The following is a 25,716-nucleotide window of genomic DNA, read 5'->3' on the forward strand; positions in this document are numbered from 1 at the left end:
TGGATGGGGCTTTGGGCAACGTGGTCTAGTGGAGGGTGACCCTGCCCATGGCAGGAAGGTTGGAACTAGATGATCTTTGAGGTCCCTTCCAACCCAAACCATTCTATGATTCTATGATTCTAAGTTAACTTGTCAACATATTTTGAACAAATTTGAACCTTGAGAATTAATTTATTATACAGGATTAGTGTTTTTGTCATGCGTCTGTGGTGGTTTTGGATCTTGGAGTAGAAGTCCTAAAGTCATTTGCTGCATTATTGAGACAAACCTGAAAGGGAGATTGCCAACACGTATTATACGCCAAGCCCAGAGATAACAGGACACACCTAGGTGAGTCAGAAAAAGTAACTTTGCATTTCATGGTATGGTTAAGGCACCTGCATAGGAGAGAGTGAGTTTTCAGGATCTGCCACAATATGTACAACATTTTATTTTTCTTCTTTATCTTCATGTCTCCTCTTGATCTACTGGCTATCCCAACCACGATCGCCAATAACTGAATTTGTGAGCAGTGTTTAAAGGGTCACAGTTTTTCAGTTAAAAAAGGCTGTGATTAAAACTCCATCTTGTTTCACCTGTGTAGCAGTGTGGTTGGCATGCAGGTTCCTTCTCGATGTACATGACAGTGGGACCGCTGGGGCTGTGTATGTGGGGGGACACAAAGTCCACACAAATCCTATAAAAGTGTGCTTTTATGTATTTAATCCTACTTCTATATTAATTTCAAAGCCTCTCAGTGTACTTAAAGCTTTAAGACAATTAGCTACAATACATGTCTCAGTACTTGGGAAAGACAACAGACTAGGTTCAAAGATCATCATATTTTCTAACTTTTATATAGAACATATTTGATCCTGTGTAAGCAGTTCCAAATTGGGGATCCTTACAAGGAAGAACAAAAAAAGAACCAAGGCATAAAAGAATTAAGGAACACTCCAGCTAATTACAGGCATCTTTAGGAAATGGCGTAAAATTCACAAAAATGCAGTATTTCAGGTTCACTGACATGTCTGAGAAATCAAATTCGTTGAAGTGTTTTAAAGAAAAGAATGGAAAGAGAATTTAAAAATTAAAAACATTTAAATTGTACTTTTCAAAAATAAATGCTTAGTTTCAGCCCAAACATTTTCATTTCAAACCTATTTTTTCAATTGAAAAAAACGTCAAGGTGAAAAGGAAGACTAAAATAAAACGGTAGGGGCTCCAATACAAAGGAAAACACTTCACTGGGTATTAAGGAAACGTTTTGGGTCAACTAAGACAATATTGTGTGGATTTTAAGTTTTGCTAACAAACTCAAAACATATTTTTTTTAGTGTGACTGCGACTGATCTTTTTCTTGATGTTTGAAAAATATAAACACCAAATTAAACATCAGTAATTTTTCCAGGCGGCTTTCTGCTCTGTAGCCTTTTTTACTATTTTCTCAACTTATGAGCTAAACTCTGGGCTATTCCTGTTGACATTTAAATTTATATAGAATCATAGAATAGTTTGGGTTGGAAGGGACCTTTAAAGGTCATCTAGTCCAACCCTCCCCTGCAATAAGCAGGGACATCTTCAACTAGATCAGGTTGCTCAGAGCCCTGTCCAACCTGACCTTGAATGTTTCTGGGAATGGGGCATCTACCACCTCTCTGGGCAACCTGCTCCAGTGTTTCACCACCCTCACTATAAAACATTTCTTCCTTATATCTAGTCTAAATCTACCCTCTTTCAGTTTAAAACCATTACCCCTTGTCCTATTGCAACAGGCCCTGCTAAAAAGTTTATCCCCACGTTTCTCATAAGCCCCCTTTAAGTACTGAAAGGCTGCAATAAGATCTCCCTGGAGCCTTCTCTTCTCTAGGCTGAATAACTCCAGCTCTCTCAGCCTTTCCTTGTAGGAGAGTTATACCATCCCTCTGATCATTTTTGTGGCCCTCTTCTGGACCCGCTCCAACAAGTGTCTTTCCTGTGCTTAGAACTCCAGAGCTGGATGTAGTACCCCAGGTGAGGTCTCCCTCGACATGCTGGTCACACTTCTTTTGATGCAGCCCAGGACATGGTTGGCTTTCTGGGCTGCGAGTGCACATTGCCGGCTGATATCCAGCTTTTTATCCACCAATACCTCATGTCCTCAGCAGGGCTGCTCTCAATCCCTTCATTCCTCAGTCGGTATTGATACCAGAGGTTGCCTTGACCCATGTGCAGGACCTTGCACTTGGTCTTGTTGAACTTCATGAGGTTCACATGCGCCCACTTCTCAAGCTTGTCCAGGTCCCTCCGGAATGCATCCCCTCCCTCAGGCGTGGCAAACACACCACCCAGCTTGATGTCATCTTCAAACTTGCTGAGGGTGCACTTGATCCCACTATGTCATTGATGAAGATATTAAAAAAACACAGTACTGGTCCCATTACAGACCTTTGCGGGATACCACTCATCACCAGTCTCCATCTGGACATTAAGCCGTTTACACTACCCTCTCGATGTGACCATCCAACCAATTCCTCATCCACCGAACAGTCCACCCACCAAATCTGTATCTCTCCAATTTGGAGAGAAGGATTTTGTGGAGAATTGTGTCAAAGGCCTTACAGAAGTCCAGATAGATGACATTCATAGCTCTTCACTTGTCCATTGATTTAGTCATTCTATCACAGAAGGCCATTAGGTTCGTCAGGTAGGACTTGCCCTTGGTGAAGCCATGCTAGCTGTCTTGAATCACCTTCCAGTCCAACATATGCCTTAGTGCAGCTTCCAGGAGGATCTGTTCCATGATCTTCTCAGGCACAGAGGTGAGGCTGACAGGTCAGGAGTTCCCAGGGTCCATTTTTCTACCCTTTTTAAAAATGGATCCAATATTTCCCTTTTTCCAGTCACCAGGGACTTCACCTGACTGCCATGACTTTTCAAATATCATGGAAGGTGGCTTGGCAGCTACATCAGCCATTCCCTCAGGACTCTGGGATGCATCTCGTCTGATCCCATGACTTATGTATATTCAGGTTCCTCAGGTGGTCACAAACCTGATCTTCTCTTATGGAGGGACTTTGTTCCCCAGTCCCCATCTTGTGGTCCATCAGCTCAAGAGGTGTGCGAAGAGAGGTTGCCAGTGAAGACTGAGGCAAAAAGGTTGTTGAGTACCTCAGCCTTCTCCTCGTCCGTTGTTACCAGTTTGCCAGTTGTGTTCATCAAGGGGGGTATGCTTTTGGCCTTCCTTTTCTGGCTGACATACCTGTAGAAGCCCTTCTTATTATTCTTTGCATCCCTTGCCAAGTTCAGCTCCAGCTGTGCCTTGTCCTTCCTGATCCCTACACAGCCAGGCAATGTCCCCATACTCTTCCCAGGATACCTGTCCCTGCTTCCACTGCCTGTGCATTTCCTTCTTGTCCTTTAGGTCTTGACTCATCCATGCTGGTCTCTTGCCTTCCTTTCCTGACTTCTTACACCTGGGGATCGAAAGCTCTTGCTGTCTATGGAAAGCATCCTTAAAGATCTGTCAGCTCTGTTCTGCTCCCCTGTCCCTGAGGGCAGCTTCCCAGGGGGTCCTACTGACTAACTCCTTGAACAGGTGGAAGTTTGCTTTCCTCAAATTCAGGGTCCTGACTTTAGTCTTTGTCTGATCCATATGCCTGAGGACTATGAACCCCATCAGTGCATGATCACTGCACTCTATGCATTTCTTGATGCAGAGGGCAACACTTCCACCCCTCCTTCCTCACCTGTCCCTTCTGAACAGCCTGTAGCCAATAACAGCCACACTCCAGTCATGGGATTTGTCCCACCAAATTTCAGTAATGGCAACTAGGTCATAGCTTCCTATAGCAACGTGGTGGCTTCCAACTCCTCCTGTTTGTTGCCCATGCTGTGTGCATTGGTGCAGAGGTGCTTCAGCTGGTCTGTCAGCTGTGTCACCTTAGAGGAACACCCCTAAATTCCTTTGAGGTATTTCACTGGTGTTTCCCTGTTGGCTCCTATTACCTCCGTAGCCCCTAGCTTATCTCTGTAAGACTTCAGGTGTGCTCCAGTGTAGCCAGCATGTCTCAGAGCAACAGGCTGAGGGCCCTCACTAGCACCCTGTCCTTCTAGCCTTTGTGCGTCATCCCACACCTTGTCACGGGGAAGCCTGATATTATCCCCCCTCCTCCTTCAGATCTAGTTTAAAGCTCTGTCAATGAGGCCTGCTAGCTTGTGAGCAAAGACCCTCTTCTCCCTTTGAGAAAGGTGAATCCCATCTGACACCAGTAAACCTGGCTCCACGTAGGCCATCCCATTATTGAAAACCCCAAAACTGTTGTCGTCACACCAGCCACGGAGCCATGTATTCATAGACTGGGTCTGTCTGTTTTTTCCAATGTCACTGCCCACAACTGCAAAGATAGAGGAAAAAATAACCTGTGCTCCAGATTCCTCAGCAACTGTCCCAAGGCCCTGAACTCTCTTTTCCTGACCCCTGGACTACGCATTGCAGCTTCATCGCCACCCACATGGAAGAGCAGTAATGGGTAATAGTCTGAGAGCCGTACCAGGCTAGGAAGGTTCCTAGTGATGTCCTTAACCCAAGCCCCAGGGAGGCAGCAGACTTCCCTAAGAGGAGGGTCTGTCCGGCATACTGGACCCTCTGTTCCCCTCAGAAGGGAGTCGCCTACAACTATATATGTATATGTATGTATATGTACACGTATATATGTGTGTGTGTACACACATGTATATGTATGGTTCATTTCTCTATTATTTCAGATACTGTGCCCTTTCTTCAACAGTTTTATTTAGTAGACTTTGTTACTGTTTCTGTCATATTGGTGCATTTTAATTCCACCTGTTATATATTTCCACAGTAACTCTTGTCTTTCTCTTTTACCATTAGATATTGGTCTACTTCTTACATTTTCAGCCATCTCTGTTGTCATTCTTTTATTTCTAGTCCTTTGTGGCTTCTGTTTTGTCTTTTTTTTTAATAATAATAATTCTCTTTCCCGTTCACTGATGATTCACCTAGGGTCTCTGTGAAGACATCCAGTTGAGAAGAGGTTTTGCCAAGTCTCTATGCTTTGGTACTATTTTCGTTAGTTTGGAGTAAAATGTTTCTTAGAAAAGTGCATAGAAAGGCATATCTGATTCTGTCTTCAGCTGTTTCACTGGTGTTGCTTCCAAAATTGCCAGGAAGTTTTGAGCCTTTTCTCTGTCAATCTCAAAACCTGTTAGTGTATTTTGCAGTGTTGATTTTCACAATGGCAGGTTTGCAGTGATGATTTTTAATACTGGTGACCATATGCAGGCACAGGGGCTGCCTGGCTGCCTTTGTTGGGTGGGCGGGATGCAACTGTCATTACCAAAGTCAAGGTGCATGAGCTCCGTCCAGGTACTGAGGGTTTTCTTATTCTGTGATAGCTCCTTATCAACTGTATCCCCAATAAGAAGGTAATGGACAGCACCTCTGAAGTAGATATTTTGGGGAAAGTTTAAATTTAATCTGTCATTCCTTTGGCATATCCAGAATAATCAGTGATGTAAGTGTAAAATCTATGTGAGTGAGAAGATGGTCAGTTTGGTACTAGAATGCTTAAGAGAGGCTAGCAGTAAAACCTGCATTCGAATTGATACTTGCCAAAAGTGTAAATGCATTAATTTATCTCTGTACATTTACCCCAGGGAAGACAGGTAAACAGGTCTAAGGGGAGCTATATCACCAGCTAGTTCACATTTCTGTGTGAATCAAGTTAGTCTCAGTTAGCCCCACTGCCAAATTTGTGCTTCAAATCTGAGAGTGACTGCACCTCTGATTTACTTGTGGCCTCTTCAAGCCATACAGTGTGGTTTCCAGATGGTGGACTTCATCTCCCCCAAGGCAGGAACCTCTGGTGTTTGCCTTTCCAATTATTCATTGTACTTTCCTCCTGTCATTTAGTGTGCTAACCCTGGAAGCTGAGTTAAGTTGGATCGTGGAGATTTGGTCTCTTGCAGGGACAATGACAGAGATCACAAGGCATGTGCATGGCTAAGCATCTGACACATCGTTCAGAAAGGCTGTCTGGCAGGTGCTGTGCGCAAGCTTGTCCACTCCTACTCCTTTGGGTAAGTGTGTCTGATGCAGCACCCTCTTAAAGGGGTTGACTGACACCTCTGTACATCTTTCCAACCTGGAGGAGCAACATGATCAGGACCAGTTTAGATCCTGAAGGTGGTGTAACTGTATTAGCCCAGCATTGTATCCAGGCTAATGACTGCCTCTTAGCCAGGCTAGTTAGCTTGAGCGCAGGGGAGCACTAGTATGGATGTCCCAGGCTGGCACAGAGACAGACATGGGTATCCTTTATGTCCCAGGTCAGGCCCACACAGAGCCTGAAAGCCTGTTTCTCAACAGGTTTCTCAGTTCAAGGAAAAAAGATCAGTGTTATTTCTCCTAGAGTATGAAAATTATGACCAGCATTTGTGATTTTTACTAACCACCCACCCTCTAGGACTGTGGCTTCTTTAATCTAAAAAAATGCCACCACATATGTACTGTGTAACTGGGGATATGAGAGTGGACTAGAGGCTCTCCAGAGGTCCCTTCCAACCTTAACTGTTCCAAGATTCTGTATACCACAAATACGCAGTATGCAGCTGTCTCCATGTAGTATCTTCTTATCTCAGTTCTTGGATATAGCACACCATCCTGTGCTATACTACATCCATTTTACTTATTTTTCATGAGACTGGCTTCAGGCTATGTATACATGAATAACAGTCAAGCCAAATAGAAATAGTTGGTCCTGATAAGTCCACACTACACTGGTTTTAGTATGTGGAGAGCCTTAGGTGTGCTCTTAGAGTCCATTTCCTGGTGTAGCTTAACCCAAAAGTAATTCAGTGCATCTGCCTCAACACAGTTCCACAATGCGAACTAGAGCACAGCAGGTGGATGTCATCAGGAAGTTCACTCCAGAAGCTCATTCCTGATTCTGACTAAATTGCTAACAGAAGTTTACCCTCAGTTGGTTACTGATACTCGTCAGGTAAGTGCTCCCCACTGGGCAGCTTCCTGGCAGGCTCTTGTCATCTTCTGGATACTCACGTGCATGCTGGCAGCATGGCCTCTGTGACCACAAGCCAAGATGCTGCCATGGCCCGTTGAGACATTTACTTACGTAAGGGGCTAGCGAACAGTACTTGGCCTGCTTGTCACAATGAGCACAGATTGGACCAAAGCATGGCTGGAGGTAAACCATAGTCTCTAGCCTTACAGATCGTGGAGGCTTCTGTTGCAAATTCCTGCCAAATGTGCAGAGGGCTCTTGGCCCCTGTGGTGGGTTGACCCTGGCTGGGGGCCAGGTGCCCACCAGAGCCACTCTATCACTCCCCTCCTTCTCTAGACAGGGGAGAAAAAGTATAACGAAAAGCTTGTGGGTCGGGATAAGGACAGGGAGAGATCACTCACTAATTATCGTCACGAGCAAAACAGACTGAACTTAGAGAGGGAATTCATCTAATTTATTACTAAGCAAAACAGAGTAGAGGAATGAGAAATAAAATCAAATCTTAAAACACCTCCCCCCACCCCTCCCATCTTCCCGGGCTCAACTTCACTCCTGGCTTCAACCTCCACCCCCCTCAGCGGCACAGGGGGATGGGGAATGGGGGTTACGGTCAGTTCATCACAGTTTGTTTCTGCCGCTTCTTCATTCTCAGGGGGAGGACTCCTCTCATCGTTCCCCTGCTCCAGCATGGAGTCCCTCTCATGGGAGACAGTCCTTCATGGACTTCTCCAACGTGAGTCTCTCCCACAGGCTACAGTCCTTCACGAACTGCTCCAGTGTGGTCTCTTCCATGGGATGCAGACCTTCAGGAACAGATTGCTCCAGCGTGGGTCCCCCACGGGGTCACAAGTCCTGCCAGCAAACCTGCTCTGGCGTGGGCTCCTCTGTCCATGGATCCATGTTCCTGCCAGGAGCTTGCTCCAGCGTGGGTTTCCCACGGGCCACAGCCTCCTTCAGGTGCCTCCACCTGGTGCGGCGTGGGGTCCTCCATGGGCTGCAGGTGGAATCTCTACACCCCTTCATCCTCCCTCCATGGGCTGCAGGGGGACAGCCTGCCTCACCATGGTCTTCACCACAGGCTGCAGGGGGATCTTGCTTCGGCGCCTGGAGCACCTCCTCCTTCTTCACTGACCTTTGTGTCTGCAGAGTTTCTTACATCTTCTCACTCCTCTCTCCAGCTGCGAAAGCTCTCTCTAACTGGTTTTTTTTTTTTTTTTTTCCTTCTTAACTATGTTATCACAGAGTCACTGATTGGCTTGGCCTTGGCCAGCCGTGGGTCCATCTTGGAGCTGGCTGGCATTGGCTCTATCAGACACAGGGGAAGCTTCTAGCAGCTTCTCACAGAAGCCACCCCTGTAGACACCCCCTGCTACCACAACCTTGCCATGCAAACCCAACACAACCCCATACAATGGCAGAAGCAGCATACTGAGTAGGTATGATTGTAGTACACTTCCTTTCAGGCAGAAATCTATCTCATTAATTAAGTATCTAGTCCTTATATGTGTAAGAACTACTCTTGCTATAGTAACTGAGAAAAGATTTGTCCTTAGAAGCGCACATATATATAAACACACAGCATCCCCCCCGCACCATGCATATGGGAATTAATTAACACTTGGCTGCTATTTATATCAGAGCAATCTAGGACAGGAAGTGAAAAACAGATCAGAATCCCTTACCTGACATTTTAGGGGGACTTATGGCAACATCCTATGCTGGAAACTGCCAGGAGATACTATTCCTATTATAAAAAGTGCTGGAGGAACCTTCCCAGATATGTAGGCCAAAAGCATTACAAAACCTGTCTCACCGTAGTACCAAAACAGTAGGAAGCCTTCCACTGCTTCCAGGATTAGCTGTTGCCTTCCTTGTTGCTTTCTTTCCTGTCCTGTTTGCAGGCATATTTTCCCTGGTGGTTTGCTGAAGGGGCTTCCCAACAGCCCTTCCTGAGGGGAACCTGGAGGACTGTCTGAAAGACACGGTACTGGGCTTGAAGTTAAGGGCAGAAGGGCCCCATAGCAGTCACCATCTCTTCAAGCAAGTTGCTGGAGTGCCTTGGGGAGGACAGTCCTGTCTCCCTTTTCTGGGAACGGGTTTGTGTCACATGGTGGCACCCTTGCAAACCAAATAAAGCTTAAACTCCTGCTGCAGTTTCTCTGCCTCTGCCAGGGAGGTCTAGGCAGTCTTCACCCTCACTGAGACTTGAATGTCTTTCAGATGTTGATCCCTTGATTGTGTCTGGCTTGAAATCAGTAAGTGAAGATTTATTGGGCAGCAGGAAGTAGATACAACCCGCAAGGATGGTGTGGTTGTGTAAGCCCCATTTTTTTTAGGTAACCTGGCAGTAGATGCAAAATCGTAGTGCAAATAGTAAAATCCCTATATGTTGGTTGGTATTTATCATACCTGTCTATATTTGCCAAGACACTTTTGTTTTCCTTGATAATATTTAGCAATGAGAGGGTACTATCAGTAGCAGTTAAGGATTTTGTGCAATATAAAGCAAGAATACACACACCTAAATTCAGACCGAAAGAATCCCGTTCTGACCACCTGGATTCTCATCAGCTTCCTTGCTTTAGACGGTGGTATTGTGTAACCAAGTGCTCTTAAACATTGATGTTATTTTGCCTTTCCACAAATGAGGTAAGCTGTTGAGTTTAGGTACCTCAGTTTCGTAGCTGTGCATGCTTTGGAAGCCTCTGCATCTTAGGAGATCAATCCGCTTGGGATCTTGCCGTTCATCATTGTGCTGGCCATGTCCAAAAGCCTGGGCTGGGGGTCAGAGCCCAGCCGTACATTTAACTGTTGCACACATTTACAGTACAAAGACAGACAGTTGTCTGTTTCAGACAACTTGCACTCTCTCACAGAGATCCAACAAACTGCTGCAGCGAGAGCATGGCAGTGTTTATTACCAGAACTTCTTTGTGCACTGCATTTTTCTAGCTAAAAAAAAGACACCATTAGTTGTTATGGCCCTTTGACATAAGAACCCTGGTGAGAGCAGGAGTAAGGTGGAGTCTGAAACCAACTTCATTTGTAGGTTTTATTTATTCACTAACCTACAGAGAAATGTTTCTAATTCAAAATAACAATGGTGTTAGTTAATCTGGATGTATTGTCCAAATCAGGAGAAGAGAATGCATTTTCTTATCTTGAGGGAATTGTAAAGATGTAGTCACAGAAAGGCTGGAATACCAGTATCTTTATTCCTGTCCATTCTGAACTTTGGGCTGCCCTCAAAAGATCCTGCAGAGTCAGTATAACAATAAAAACATGAAGAACAGTAATATTTGATGGGCGATGTTTTCCCTTGTGTCTGGATCACTCGATCTAGATTTGCCATTTGCTTTGATAAGTACACGTGATTTTCTGCTATATGTCATACTATTCAAGTTGCATATGAAACTGGTTCATTGCTTAGACTTCTTGACAAATTGAGGTAATGACAGTGTAGGATTGATATAATTGACTTGAAAAAGTGTTAAGTGACAGTTTAATTCTACCATGTGGTAACACTTCATAATATTTTCTATTCAGGCTCTGCATTGAAGGTACAAAATCATTGTGATACCTTAATCAGCGTAGGAGCCATCATATCCTTCCTCCTTGTGCACATACAGGAGGATTTCAGCAGTCAGCATGTCCAAGATCATCAGGCTGCTCCTGACAGCTGTCGCCTGCTCAGTGCTGGAGGTGATAGGAGGAAGGAGCTAGAGCTCTCACCTTAAAGCCACTGGCTTTACATCTGCAGAGGGAGCACTGAAAGTCATCACTTGGAAGCTGGTCAGAGCTGATGAGGGGAACCTGCCAGAACGGGGCACGGGTTGGACAGGCAAATTGAACAGAAACAGCAGCTGTTGCCTGGAGGTCAGACTTGGCCTCAAGACTGAGAACCAAAAAGGAGGGGACTAATTAATTACTGTCTTGTACTTGTGTGTTAATGTCTGGTAGTTACCCTGGGTTATGCAGTGACCATACATCATCCTCTGAGTGAGTATTTCCATAATTTTAGACACCATAAGGAAATCACAGTAGCTGTCATAAACTGTTTCTTCATTATTTCCAAGGGGGAGAGAAAGGAAAGAGAAGGAGGATTTTAACTTCCGGCCAGTTTCCCTGCTGTTGATACTTTTGCCATCAAGACAGATGGTAGTTTTGGCAACCTCCCTTCTCATCCATGGCATATCAAGAATGGCCACATCAAGGTGTTGTTTTTCCAATCTCTTTATTAGTAATGCTGTGACACTAGAATGCCTAAAATGTGCCTCTGTGGGGCTAAAATGACATGTATAGAAAGATTAATGTCTCCTAATTTATCTTCCTGTCTAAACAGAGAAACCAGAGACAGCTCAGGAGAAGTAATGTATTCTTATTGTTATAGATGGAGAGCTAAGTTATGAAGTTTGCTCTCTAGTACATAGAAATCTGCGGTTGTGGGTAGGACAGTTGTCCTGTTGTTGTGGCCAGTCAGGTTGCGCAACACTATCTGTTTCCCACACTTTTCATCCTAGGTGATGCTGTTTGCCTCTTTGATGCCTGACTAGAGCAGAGGGAGGCCAGAGGAAGGGCTGAACTTGCTTCTTTGTGTGGACCTGCAGTGGCTTCCCTCTTCCTGCAAAAATACCAGGTTGTCTTCAGATTTGTTGAATTGTTTGGGAATACTTAGGTTCTCCTTTTGCTTTCTCTCAGGGTTTTTTTTTTTCCCCCTGAAGCTTAAGATATCCAAAAACCTGACAACTATTTATTTTTAGAGGTAGACTGCATTTCTCAGAACTGCTGTTTCTAAGCACTGTTGTGAAACTGATGTGTTTATTAATGGTGGCTGATTTGTAAACTGGGCTTTTAGACATCAAAAGTACATGTCTGAAGGATAGATAGGACATTTCTCAGTAACAGGAAATACACTAGTGCCAAATGTACATCAAAAGCCAGAATGGAAAGATCCTTATTGGCAGATGACCAGCTTACCGCATTTCACAAACCTTCCGTCACAATTCCTGGCATAATGTGTCACGTTTCAGCAAGTAGGTTCTTTGTTATGGCTTATGCTCTTGACATAACTTCACATTCTGCCTAGCAGGACAGAATAGCAGGAAACAGGAAAAAGTTAGTCTATCAGTTGAATACGCAATTAGGTAAGCAAGATAACACCCCAGTAGGGCATCTTTACATGACAAAGTGTAAAAAAAAAAAAAAGAATGGAATAGCATGTTTTCTCGAAATTGGCCATAAACAATTATTGTCTAGGGTCTTCCTTGTTTAAAGAAGATGCTCACACATCTACTGAGCATGGAAGACATTTTTACATACAGATACATACTAAAAAAAACACATGCAAAAATGCGGTCACTATTATGTCCTAGTGGTGACCTGCCACCAAGTTGCAAGGTGTCTCTAGGACATAACTGACAAACGTGGCATAGTTTTAAATTGCCCTATTTAAATTATTGGAAATTTACATTAAAGTGGAGATGGCATAGCTATCATCTGGTTTGTCTGTCTGGATATTGCTGGCCTCAAAACACATTTCTTAAAGCTTTATCAACAGATTCTCTCTACTGTTTCACCATGTCCTGAGTTCAGTGTAAAAGAAGTATTTGGGCTCTATGGAAGTGACCTTCACAGTCCCATCCCAGTATCAATTAGAATATTCCAGCAGGTGCTTTAATTCTCAGCCTTTGGGATCATTTATAATGGTTAGTGAGTACACTAGACATCCTTAACTTGTATTTCCTCCTCAACATATCCTTTGTCCAGAGTCTCTGGAGAACGTGGTATAGGAGTTGGCTAAGCCATATCTGTATCTTTCAGTGTCTTCTCAGATGAGCATCCCTCTGTCCAAGAATTACACTCTAAATTCCTTTTGAAATGATGTATGTGGAACAGAAAAGACTCCAGATTTTAGCCTTAAGTCTAGTCCTCTTCTGAAATCCTTTAGTGTAGTTCAAAGTTGTCCCTGACAAGTTGTTCCACTGTTAGTGTTTTCAAACCATCAGCATTAACTTGCCATAGTGATTCATGATGTTTTTTTCAAGTCCCATGAGGTCCCACAAACATTAGGTGGATTAGCAGAAGCAAAGTCAGAAAACAATAATAAGGCAGACAAAAAGTCACATCAGATCCCATGCAGGCCTACAGTTTATAGCTATATAAATACCCACTGTGAAAGAAAATATGGCGAGTTAGCTTATCTGTTTTGTGGACAACGCTGAATCTGATTTCACATAAAAAAATCCATTCACAACTCAGCAAAGGGTAACAATGAGTGACTCTCCCAGCAGGGAGAGACCTCCTTTGTCTTACTGTTCAACATTGGTAACAGCAGTTAGTACTCTCCATCTTTATCTATGGATTCCATATCAGTGACATCACTCAAATACGTTTCAGTGGGTTTCAAATGAACGCACATGTGTACACTCTGTATGAAGATCTCAGTTTCTAAGTTTAGTTTAAAATGCATCCTTCCAGATCAGTGGGATCATGCATTCTGAGTTTTCCTGTGCAAAAGTGAAAAATGAAAAGTTATATTTCACCATCTAGTTATTATTTGCCTATAACACTTTTGTTATGTTTAGTTTCTTTTTTTTCCTATTCACTCATCTGCATACAAAGTGGGAGTTTCCTACAGCTTGTTTAGTGCCGGTATGGATAGAGCTTGTACCGAAGACCCTAGATGCACTGCACTCCTTGGTGGTTCCTGGCAGGCTCAGTAAGCAGACTCTCTTATGTGAGTGTGTATTCTCAGTGACTGTGAGTGCAAAAATCCACATTCATGTGGTCATCAGTGTTCACATACAGTGTCCCACAAGTTTGCCTATACATTCTAGCATGCCTTAGACCTGAAAATTTTTCACTCTCAATTTTTTGAACAGATCAAATAGTGACCACCTGACAAAAAACGAAGTAGGATTTAACAGCTCTGGCTGCCTGCTCTGTTCTGTTTACACTATTAGCCTCTACATCATATTTTTTCTTCAGACTATTGGCAATAGTTGGTCACCTGAACTAGAATCAGACTTGATAGCTGTTAGAACTAATTCATGAAACAAATGTCAGGTTTTTATTGAAAAGGAAGTGAGGAAAAAATGTAGGATTTTAGGTGAAAGGTAGGTATTCTGTCTGTTTGTTACTTTTTAAATTGCTGGATGGTTGCACTCAAAGAGTTGTGGTCAACAGCTCAATGTCCAAGTGGAGACCAGTGACGAGTAGCGTTCCTCAGGGGTCAGTACTGGGACTGGCACTGTTCAACATCTTTGTCGGCGACATGGACAGTGGGATCGAGTGCACCCTTGGGCACGTTTGCCAACGACACCAAGCTGTGTGGTGTGGTCGACACACTGGAGGGAAGGGGTGCCATCCAGAGGGACCTCAGCAGGTTTGAGAGGAGGGCCCGTGTGAACCGCATGAAGTTCAACAAGGCCAAGTGCAAGGTCCTGCACGTGGGTCGGCACAACTCCAAGCACAACTATAGGCTGGGAGAGGAATGGATTGAAAGCAGCCCTGAGGAGAAGGACTTGGGGGTATTGATTGATGAGAAGCTCAACATGAGCCGGCAGTGTGTGCTTGCAGCCCAGAAAGCCAGCCGTGTCCTGGGCTGCATCAAAAGAGGTGTGACCAGCAGGTCGAGGGAGGTGATTCTCCCCCTCTGCTCCGCTCTTGTGAGACCCCACCTGGAGTACTGTGCCCAGCTCTGGGGGCCCCAGTGCAGAAGAGACATGGAGCTGTTGGAGCGAGTCCAGAGGAGGGCCATGAAGCTGACTGGAGGGATGGAGCACCTCTCCTGTGAGGACAGGCTGAGAGAGTTGGGGTTGTTCAGCCTGGAGAAAAGGTGGCTCCAGGGAGATCTAATTGCAGCTTACCAGTACCTGAAGGGGGCCTACAGGAAAGATGGTGAGGGACTGTTTATCAGGGAGTGTAGTGACAGGACAAGGGGTAATGGGTTTAAGCTGAAGGAGGGTCAATTTAGATTAGATGTTAGAAAGAAATTCTTTACTGTTAGAGTGGTGAGGCACTGGAATAGGTTGCCCAGAGAGATTGTGGAGGCCCCATCCCTGGAAGTGTTTAAGACCAGGTTGGATGAGGCTTTGGGCAACGTGGTCTAGTGGAGGGTGTCCCTGCCCGCAGCAGGGGGGTTGGAACTAGATGATCTTTAAGGTCCCTTCCAACCCAAACCATTCTATGATTCAATGATTCTATGAAATCTGTACTCATTGCAAGAATGATTAAAAATTAATTACAAAGGAATATGAAGAAGGTGATACACATTTAATTGCACCTCTCCTGGCCAACTATGCGTAGTTTATTTGGGTTTGCCAGTACAGACTGCTCTGACTATTTGCCCACGTTCTGGCAATATGTCCTCGTCAGTTATAATAGAGGAAAATTTAATTTCAGGTTCCTTCTTCCCTCAGTGAGACTATTGCTTGTGTGGCTGGCAGGGAGAAAGCAGTGTCAGTAGAATATGCTGGTGTTTTTGCTTGAGTCCAGACTTTCACAGAATATGTGATATGTGTCACACAGAAATTCTGATGCTTTGCTGTTGATCTGAAAGTCTTTCTTTAGAAGTCCTTCACAGCTACTCACAAACATGCTGGCCCTCTGTCTGGAAATGTATGGGCTTGCCTACTGTGAAGCAAGCTATTTGGCTAATTGGCTGTGCACTAGCTACTCTGCACTAATTCCTCATGCAGAAACACCCCAAAGCAAAGGTGAAGTAGCTGACTAGACCTTGAAAGTGTCGGGTAGGCAGCATGGTACCTTTGCCTGCACCACAACAGTTGTAAAGCCTTTGCCATCCTAAGAAAATCACATCTTTCAATTCAATGTGAGTTTCAGCAGCTTTGTTTTCTTTGTCTGGGTTCTGAAAGTGACTGCCCAGATGAGGCCAGGAGATGGGGTTAAAGAATTGATTTTGACTCTGCTCATTTCTGACTACCAGCTAACACTGCACTCTGCAAGTTTGAGCCTGGCAGCTGATAAAGCTGCTGGATTTTATGCATAAAATTAATTTTACTCATACTTACTTGTCTTAGAAATATAGTGCAGCTGTGTCAGAGTGACAGACCTTTGCTTGTTGCAAACTTTGCCTTGCTCCTTCAGTGGCGCAGTTCCCTCATGCTGTAGGTGTAAGAGAAGCAGGATACTCGTGAAAACAAGTAGCATGCAATTGCTTGTGGTTCTTTTGGAGAAAAGAAACAGGTAGAGCTCAGAAACTTTTACGTGACATGCAGAAGTGGGGGCTAAAAAGCTAACGTTCCTATTTCTCCCTTCACAGAGCATTTTGTTAACTGTAAATACAGTAATATATAAACACAAGGACACAACAAGTCTGTATAGGAGGGTGTAATTAGCACTAAAAAAAAAAAAAAAGAGAAAACCAAAGCAAGCCAAATAGATGCTTCCCTAATGAGGCTGTGAGGAAGGTGCTCACAGATGGTAAGTTGCCTTTTTTTTTTAAATGATAGACCACAAGTAGGCTAGTGAAACTCCATTTAGGAATTCACTGACAATACCACTGTGGTGGGTTGACCCTGGCTGAAGGCCAGGTGCCCACCAGAGCCGCTCTATCACTCCCCTCATTCACTAGACAGGGGAGAAAAAGTATAATGAAAAGCTTGTGGGTCGAGATAAGGACAGGGAGAGATCACTCACTAATTATCATCACGAGCAAAACAGACTGAACTTAGAGAGGGAATTAATCTAATTTATTACTAAGCAAAACAGAGTAGAGGAATGAGAAATAAAATCAAATCTTAAAACACCTCCCCCCACCCCTCCCATCTTCCCGGGCTCAACTTCACTCCCGGCTTCAACCTCCGCCCCCCTCAGTGGCACAGGGGGATGGGGAATGGGGGTTACGGTCAGTTCATCATGAGATGTTTCTGCTGCTTCTTCATCCTCAGGGGGAGGACTCCTCTCATCGTTCCCCTGCTCCAGCATGGAGTCCCTCTCACGGGAGACAGTCCTTCACGAACTGCTCCAGTGTGGTCTCTTCCATGGGGTGCAGACCTTCAGGAGCAAACTGCTCCAGCGTGGGTCCCCCATGGGGTCACAAGTCCTGCCAGCAAACCTGCTCTGGCGTGGGCTCCTCTCTCCACGGGTCCACAGGTCCTGCCAGGAGCTTGCTCCAGCGTGGGCTTCCCACGGGCCACAGCCTCCTTCAGGTGCCTCCACCTGGTGCGGCGTGGGGTCCTCCATGGGCTGCAGGTGGAATCTCTACACCCCCTCATCCTCCCTCCATGGGCTGCAGGGGGACAGCCTGCCTCACCATGGTCTTCACCACAGGCTGAAGGGGATCTCTGCTCCGGCGCCTGGAGCACCTCCTCCCCCTCCTTCTTCACTGACCTTTGTGTCTGCAGAATTTCTTACATCTCACTCCTCTCTCCGGCTGCAAAAGCGCTCTCTAACTGTTTTTCTTAAATATGTTATCACAGAGGTGCTGATTGGCTTGGCCTTGGCCAGCGGCGGGTCCGTCTTGGAGCCGGCTGGCATTGGCTCTATCAGACACAGTGGAAGCTTCTAGCATCTTCTCACAGAAGCCACTCCTGTAGCCCCCCCCGCTACCAAAACCTTGCCACGCAAACCCAAAACAACCACTTCCAAGTTGCAGTTGTGGAGTGGCATTTTTTTCTTGCCTTAGAAAAATACAAACCTGGAATTCAATTGGACAGCAAAGGCTCACTGTATTAAAAAAATAGAATTCATAATACTCAGATCTGCTTTGTAATATACCATATGACATATTTTGAAAATTATATCTGTGATTTTCTTCGGGTGCTCCCCAAAGTCAAAGGAAGTGGTGGTTTGTATCATCAAACCCAGCTAATCAGATTTTTTTAAAAAGTGAGGAAAGATCAGTCTCTGCTCCTTCCTATTTGCTTAATGCTGCTGTATCTGGATTTAGAGTAACATGCTGGTAAAAACTCAGATTGGGACATGCGAGTGGATGCTTGAGGTGTACAGAAAGAGCTAGGCTTGGTCCGAATGGACTTAATGAGCTGAAACTTTCTTACTGCCTCTTCATATTGTTAGCCTCAACGTGCAGATCTTTCAAACGCTTGCTATGCTGAGGTCACTCTGCTTGTGCTCTGTGCTGGAGGGATATGAGGCAGCTCCAGTCGAGGAGAGTTGTGTGGCTGTATTAGCCCAGTGCCACAGTTGAGCCAGTGTACCTTGTATGTCAGGTGGGATTGCTAGCCTGTTTCTGGTATCGTGCTAACCCTTCTGGTCAGCCTGAGCAGAAGGAGTCTGTTTCTGCCTGCCGTATGCTGCTCGAGCCCTGGGAGTTGGGGCCATGGTGCACCAGCACTCCTGCAGGCTGACCTCAGAGCACCTTGCCTAGTGTAGCAGGAAGGACACTGTTGTTGCATGGCCGAGATGCGATCTCCATCGTATCTCCAGCCAAGAACCTGAACCCAACAGCACCCATTCTCTAGGAAACTAACATTCTGTCTAGACAATTAGATACCATTCTTAATGCATTTAGTACAATACTTCTAATGTGGATAGTCATATTCTAGTGCAAAATAAGAGAATATGAATTAACTTTCTCTCACTTGTGACCCTCTTCTCACTACTACCTTATTCACAGCTCATCCCAAATACATGCATGCTGAGCTTCTTTTTCCCCTTCATTTGCCTTTCAGAGCTTAGTCGTGCAGTTTCTCTGATATTTTTTCTTTCCTAGCCTTAGTTTTTAATCTGAACCATAGTTACCTGATGGCTTTAATTCATGTTAGCATACTTGTTGTCTACTGTAGGTCAGAGTGAATTCAGTGTTTATGAATGATGCTAAATGAGCAACCCAGAAGAATAGATTTCAGTTGGTATTTGTCCATGGGTAGGAAGGTCTCAGTGCTGCTTCAGTACAGTCTTCTAGACAGGCTTCCAAATACTCAAGCATCTAATTTGTGTACGTTTGAAAAATCTCATCCTGTCTCTTGCAGGAACTGAATTCAGTCCCAACGGGCATTTTATCCTTTGACTGCCCCCTGCTGTGTCTACCACAAGTAATGTTTTTGTGGTTTGTGGGAGTGCTCCCTAGGAAATGAAATAATTCATTTCACATATATCACAAAACTGCCATTAGTGGTTGCACGTTTGATCACAGCTGAGTCAGGCTGGACTGGGTCCAGGGATGAGCCCAGCTCCCCTCCCATAGGCATGCAGTTCCACTCCCTGGCAACACCAACACCCTCCACTATGTAAAATTCACTCTGCCTCTCCCAAAATAAAAGTCCTCATGATGTTACGCTGTGCTGTTACTACATCCATCATAGAGGAGCAGCCCTTTTAGAGAAGCAAGGCTGACTACATGTGTGCAACTCATGCAATAGTGAATTATATGTTGTTAATAATAACAACTACTTCAATCTGGTAGAAATGGCCTAAGCTACAAGACTCTCCTGAAGTAATGGGCAGCACCACAAAGCATCCCATGCATCTGTCACCACTCCTTTTGCCTTACTTTCATGCTCCAGGGAACTGAAGGAGCTGTGCAAAAATGTGACACAGACTTTATGGCCAAAGGACACAGACTGGAGCTGTTCTAACTCCACACTGAGTGTGGTTATATGTGTGCATGTATGCCAAAACGCAACTGGTGCTCCATTAGGAGAAACGGACCCTATTATAATGTGAACATGAAACCCAGCAACTATTTTCCAGGAAGTGCAGTGAGAAAGAAAATGGAAACAAAGAGTATTTTTGTTACTTTCCCTCAGCCAAGAGACCTTGCAGACAGTGAGATATATTTTCTGCTCATGTTCACTGGTCATCACTCTACTACAGTGATGACTACAGTGTAGTCCTGTCAATTTACTTTAGCAGAGATGTGACCTACTTGCCTGAAATTTACACAGACAATTCATCAATCAGTCAGTTGCAAACTGTGTGTTTCAGTCAGCTTTAGCATATACGCATCTACCCTTTGTCAAGACACGCACTGTTCATGTTCAAAGCAGCCCAAATATGTTTTTATGAACAGACATCTCAGACATTCCTGTAGCAACCTAATACTGTCAGTCAGGAGTAGATTTTAATGGTTTCCAGCAGCACAAAATGCAAAGCAGTGCACTGTGGTGTCATGTGTTTTACTGAGAAAATGGCACTTTTGTAGCACTGGGATTTCATAGTACATTATGTAAGCTATAAGATCTTTTTTCTTTTCTTTATATATTTTCCTGGAGCTTTGTCATCTACTCTCAAGCTTTAAGCCGCTCTAGCTGTTTATATAGCCGCTAACAGACAGGCAGAATGGCTTATGTTTAAAAGGGAATTTCTTCCTCTGAGCTTCAATGAATTACTATTTTAAATTAGAATCTGGGTGGTAACTGTAAAAGTAAAAATTTAGGGAAAAAAATGTGTCCGCCTGCTAGTTTTTGATACAGCTTTTCTATGCAGAAATAGCATGGTTGTAAAAGTACTGCAGAAGTTTTAAAGGGTTTTTTTATACATTCAGTCATCCACAAGCTTTTTTCCGACTAGTACGTATGTAGGGAAAGAGTGTAGTATTCTAATTTTCTAAGAAAACAGAAGCTAAATTGATGAGCTCTGAAGTTCTGGTTTTGCACTATTTATTAAGAATTTTCATAATGGATTTTCCTTGCTTAGATCCACCCTTCCCCCAAACATATTTCAAACATTTTCTGTTTCAAAATTTCCTGGAAATTCTTTTCAGGGTTTAGTACAAAAAGCAGTACAAAAAGCATCATGAGGTTAAGAGGGCAATTCACTTGGAAAAGAAATGTGCCAGTGGTGTGATTTGAGGGCAGAATATTTTCCATCTTTAGTATCAAGAACAACGTATACTTATGTATTCTGGTATTGGCGAAGGCAGCAGCTGTTCTCCCAAGGATCAGACAGCTCCTTTAAACTTACAAAACTGGTTGACACAATGCTTACTTTTTCAAAAGGCTCTGAATAATTGCTGTTGTAAGACTTTATATTACTGCTTTAAAACTACTTAAAGTTTTTCTCCTGTATATACAATCAGTTTTCTTTGGTTATTCTGACTGTCTTTATTTTTAGTCTTTTCTCACTGAGGGATTTGATTGGTGACTCCAGATAAGAATTACATTTCTGGTACTGTTGAATATTTGTTACAAAAATGGCAGAAATTTTTAAAATGTGATATAAGAAACACATAAGTAGTAACCTCCACTATTCATGGTCTAGGAATGTGTTCTAGGAAAATACAGGTGTGACGTGGTTTAGCCCCAGCCGGCAGCTGAGCACCACGCAGTGCTCGCTCACCCCTCCCCCGGCGGGATGGGGAGGAGAACGGAAAAACAACGGCAAAGCCTCAAGGGCTGGGATAAGGGCAGGTTACTGGGACAGCAAGGGAGAGGGAAAACAGGCAACAACAGTACTGGTAACAGTAACAATGGGTGATAACAGAGAATGATTTACCATTCCGACAAACGACCGACCAGACGCTCAGCTCGTCCCGGAGCCACGCCGAGCCCGCCCCTGCCCGACTAGCCCCCTTTTATGGTGAGCATGACCTCCCATGGCATGGAATAGCCCCCGGCCAGCTTGGGTGACCTGTCCTGGCTCCTTGTGAAATTAACTCTATCCTTGCCAGAACCAGGACAACGTGTTTAACAGATATGCCAAGGAGGAAATTTGGTAGATGTAGTTATGCTCAAAAATACTGGGGATGTGATCCTAAATTTGTTTGTTGAAACAACAGTTGAGTAAGTATCAATCATATCATACATTTTTCCACCTAAGACTAATATGGCCCCCAAATGCTCAGTCCCAGATAGGTGAATTTTCCTTTTAGATCTGAAGGGGTTGTATATGGGTCTTTCGCTAGGCTGCTGTTCCTGGCTAGAGAGAGACCTTTCTTTCCCAAATGGGTAGCTTAGGTAGGATGCTGTGCGTAGCTCCACATGTGTCTCTGGGCCAAATTCAGAGCCTGCTGTAGGGCTATGCAGCTTAATCAAAGAAGTCCATGGATGTCTTCTTCTTCCAACCCCAACTTTTCCCATTGTGATGGCTGGTATACTCAGATGTCACTGTAGGCTGATAATTATTGTTGTAATCTTTATTAGTGCAGATTTTTCTGCAGCTCTTCTCTTCATCTCTTCAAACTCCAGTGAGGCTTTGGTATGCAGAAATAAGACCAAAGACAGGTTTTATGAGCAGGGTTTGAAATACAAAGCTGATGGTTTAGGACAGATATTATAACCTCATCAGCTGAACAGACAAGAGCTCTATCTGCCTGCCTGTCCATCACAGGTCCTTAATGAGTCCTTTGGAAAAAAGATAAAACCAGGAAATCAGAGCTGTAGGATGCCTCACTTTTCTGAGACACCTGGCAGGTGGCATTGATCGTTTCTAGGAAAAGCAATAAACTGAAGAGTAGGCAGCTTTTTTGCCAACTGTTCAAGCCAGATCATGCCTCACTGCAACTTCATAGAGGTAAATGTGTGATACCATTTCAGAGGGAATGGGAGACCTCAGCTGTTCAGCAAAGCTGGGAGAAGATCAGGCCAAACAGCTAACCTCAAATGAGTGGCAGCACAGCAGGCTTCTTGGAGAAACTTGAAGTTGAAAGCACAGACTCCTGCTTTTTGTCAGGTTTTTGTTAGAGGTAAGTTTTCTGTACCAGGCCACTGAAATTAGAGGGAGAAGCAGAACTACCCTTTACTGTTATTGCCACAGGAAGGAGAAACTGATTTCAGTGGAAGTTTTAAGTTGCCTGTGCTTATCTGAGGGCATTCTTCTGCTGGGCTCTGAGCTGAAATATAGTGCTGCAGGTTGAGACAAGTATTTGTACCATCAAGAAAGGAAGAAAAGTAATTTGCTTGGTCCTCATCAGATATAATTAGAAATATTCAGATGGAAAAAAAACAAGGGAAAAATTAGCTTGAATTTACTGAAAAAAAATCCAAATGTATGCATGTATTTATGTATTAATGTAAGATTCATTAGACAGTTTTGGAGATTTTCAGGGGAAGTAGTGGACGATAAATTCCTTAAAACTTGAATGAGCAGGCTGTGCGAATCACTTTAAGGTATGTCAAGGCACACGACTTGAATTGCCTAGGAAGTGCCCAGATGACCTACAACATACCTAGTGTAGAGCTTTATAAGAGAGGAGAAAGGTCCACAGGCACTAATGGAAATTAAAAAAATCCAGCCTTCCTTTTTCTGCAGTGAGATCCTGCTGTCCTCTGGGGTTTTAAGACTGTCCACCAGATTCGTTCTGGACATACCCAGCGTGCAAATAGAAAGGAGAGCACTTGTTTATCTCCAGTTTCTTCATCACTGCAGCATCTGCACCACTGTACAAAAGCTGCCTTTTTAGCAGGAAAGAAAATATTCCTTCCCCATGTAGGGTGCAGTCCATGGTAGGAAATGATCTATTTACTAAGGCCACAGAGTGATCCTGAAATGTAATTTACTGAAAACTAGACAGTGGGGAGGAAGAGAGGTGGCCTGTGGGGAATGTGTGGGGCCATAACATTAGCAGTGGGGTTGTCCTTAGCAGATATTTTAGTTATTCGGTAAACCCAGACAGAATCATGATTCAGGAATATTCAGGGCAACTCCCTCTTGCTTGTGACTGAAAAAGGAAACGTTACAAATCAGATGGCAAAAAGCAAAGAAAAGAAGAAGAAGAATTAAAAAGAAAAAAGGAAAAAAGCAAAAAGATAAAGCAGAAGAAAAAGAAAAAATAAAAATCAGTAAACCTTCGTGCAAATCCACAAGGCTTATAGATAATATGTGTTTTTTTCCTGTTCAGTGTTGATTACCATTCAGCCCATGAGGGCTGGCTGCAATAGACCTCTCAAAGGAAGGCTGGCGTGCAACAGCGTGTGGGTGAATGGGAAAGGCCCAAGCCTCTGATGTGTTTAACATACTGGTTTGGAAACAGTCATTGCTTCATGACTGAGATACAAATAGGGAATTACCAGAAACCTCAGAAGTTCTGATTGTAACAAGAGCAATGCTGCTTTTTGCTGTTCGCTACCAATCCCTAACATTTCTATCTTTTCCTCCATCCTGCAGCCAGCCTAGCCATCCCTTGCAGACAGCTGATGGCCACCAGGCTCTCTGTAGGTTGGCACGTGTTAAGCCCTACCCCACTCAGCTGATTTCCCTGCAGAGGTGTTAGGAGGATTGGCCAGGTTATTTAAGAGCTGAAATTGATGCCCCAAGAAGGGCAAAAGGTTACAGTTAGAGTCTCATTTAAAAGATTTAGTTAAATATTTTTAGAGACATTTACTTGCACTTATGAGGCATTCCACTGCCAGAGTTCAATAAACATCTCAAGCTGAGTAGTATATCTAGGTGCCATTTCACCAAAAAATGTGAATTACCCAATGTTTTCTTGTATCTTCTTAGTTCTCTCCCTGAAATGGAAAGGAGGATTATTTAAGCATGGGGCAGAAGAGTTCAAGCCTGGTTTTGCAATGCCTGCTCTCATAAGCAGTCCCTGTGAGATTACTTGGAAGAATAACGGCTGCATTCTTCCTGTCTGCAGAGCACATCAGGAAGCTGAAGCCAAAGTTTTTTTTTTCTTACTGAAGAAAATCAGATTAAGGTCTGTGCCTGAGACTTGCTGAAATGGGGAGATGCCTGCCCGAGCTCCCCATTTTCCATGTGGCCATTACTCCAGCACAGATTAGGAAAGCATATTTGGTTCTCTACCTCTGCCCAGCTGGGAGTAATCCAAGGTCTAGGTTGTCACTTCAGGACATATGGAGTCAGCTATTTGTCCTCCTCACACCCCTCGGGTGTGTGAAATGGCCTTTCCTGTACCCATATGCCCGCTGTGCACAGGGTGTGGTATTCTGCCTCAGGAACCTCCCTCACACTGGAGAAATCCCTCCTCATGACCCTTACCTTTACGCCGTCTGTAACAATCATACCACCATGTTTTCCCATACAAGGGAAGGGGGCACTCAGAATTAGCAGCTGTAAGGCTGTGAACAGAGAAGAGGTGAGGTCTGTCTGTCTGCCTCTGTCTCACAGGTTCAGGCTGTGGAATTGCCAATCACAGGCTCCAGTAGAAACACTTCAAAGACTGTTGATGGCTTCGGCACTTTTTAAATTATGTATTAAAATTTAATTATAATATATATCTAAAAATGCACCATTCTGTAAATTGAAATACGTTTCTCCCTCAGGCCTTCTTTTTTTCCAACATCCTAGTTAGAGAGGCTAAGATAAAAGTAAGAAAATCCGAGCAAGCAAATCTGTTGCATGTTTTACTGTCAAATCTTTGAGATGCAGTGAATAATTGCAGGCAGAGCAGACAAATTCATGCGTTGTAGAGCTGCTAAAAAGACCATGGTAAGAAACAGAAGACAACTAAATGCATGCGACTCCCCTACCTTTTCTAGGCTGCACTAGGATCCCAGGGAAGTGTTGCATGTTGTCTGGCTCTTCTCTGCCTTCCTTACCCTCTTCTAAGGGTAGATATAAAAGAGGATTAATTGAAAAAGCATTTGGTGTCTTCTTGCAGCTCACCACCAATCTAAGCTAAGATTTATCAAGAGATCAGCCTACTCTGTGGTGCAGCAAAGATTAGTCAGGCTTTAGAATAAAATTCATTGGAAAAAAAGTTCACTAAAAATAAACTGTCATGCTTTTATCCAAGGGCTTTAGTGCAAGGACTACGAATAGACACCAGTGCTTAAAATAACATAGAATCACAATGCAAGAATGAACAAGCACCTGTCTTGTTTTG

The 25,716-nt window shown here is 44.0% G+C and overlaps 1 protein-coding gene across 10 annotated transcripts in view; it reads left to right on the plus strand.

Moving 5' to 3' along the window:
* The window catches only part of SLC1A2 (solute carrier family 1 member 2), a 106,114-nt gene that overhangs the window by 8,080 nt on the left and 72,318 nt on the right, over positions 1–25,716 (plus strand). Inside the window, exon 2 of one of the 10 annotated variants that reach the window (XM_075754803.1) lies at positions 11,525–11,640. The exons of the other annotated variants lie outside the window; for them this stretch is intronic. The gene's annotated coding sequence lies outside the window, so the exon portion shown is untranslated. The remainder of the gene's footprint in view (positions 1–11,524; positions 11,641–25,716) is intronic. 10 annotated transcript variants of the gene reach the window in all.

This window comes from Balearica regulorum, chromosome 5 (assembly GCF_011004875.1).
Source record: "Balearica regulorum gibbericeps isolate bBalReg1 chromosome 5, bBalReg1.pri, whole genome shotgun sequence".
Taxonomy (NCBI): domain Eukaryota; kingdom Metazoa; phylum Chordata; class Aves; order Gruiformes; family Gruidae; genus Balearica; species Balearica regulorum.